At 58.9% G+C, this 683-nt stretch overlaps 1 long non-coding RNA gene across 2 annotated transcripts in view; it reads left to right on the forward strand.

Annotated features, from left to right (window-relative positions):
- LOC115949536 overlaps positions 1–683 on the forward strand; it is a 21,163-nt gene that overhangs the window by 663 nt on the left and 19,817 nt on the right. The window lies entirely within an intron of this gene.

Genomic DNA, 683 nt, shown 5'->3' on the forward strand with positions numbered 1-683 from the left:
GGCCCCCGCCCGTTACTATGGCACCCCCTCTGCGCCGCGGGGCCGGGCCGGGCCGCAGGGCGGCGGGGAGCGGGCTTCGGTGCCCTGCCTGGCGTGGTTCGGGCTCAGACTGCCGGCGTGGCCGCGGGCAAGTCTCATGAGGTGCCTCTGTGAGACCCTCGGACCCATTTCCGCGGACCTTTGGCAAAGTTGGGGCGACCCCTCTGCCCTGGCAGCCCTCTGAGGCTGGTGTGGGTCACGCTTTCAACAGAGCCCTCGTCTCCAGTCCCGGCAGAGTGGAAGCTATCACCCAGATTTTGTGGTGGCACACATAGGCTGTGATCCGTAAGTGTGTCCCAGAAAACAGGAAACAAGTTGAAAGTAAAGCGCACCCGTGAAGTACCTCGTCATCTGGGGTCTACCCCATTAATGGTGCTGCTCAGGCCTGAGCGCACAGGGTGGCACCAGGCACAGGATGACGGAGGGACATTTGAGGAGATGGCCTAACTGTGAGGGGAGGAAGGAAGGGGACAAGCGGATGGGGTAGGGAAAATTAGGAGGAGCTCAATTAGGAGCAAACAAGGGTGCTGACAAAGGAAAGTTCGGAATCTGGTGGGATGCGGGAGAGGGATTGATGAGCATAACAAGGTTTAACAGGCAAAAACAATGAAAGAAAAGGTGACTTCAAGACACCATGAGCAAAG

This window comes from Geospiza fortis, unplaced genomic scaffold (genome assembly GCF_000277835.1).
Source record: "Geospiza fortis unplaced genomic scaffold, GeoFor_1.0 scaffold53, whole genome shotgun sequence".
Classification (NCBI taxonomy): Eukaryota; Metazoa; Chordata; class Aves; order Passeriformes; family Thraupidae; genus Geospiza; species Geospiza fortis.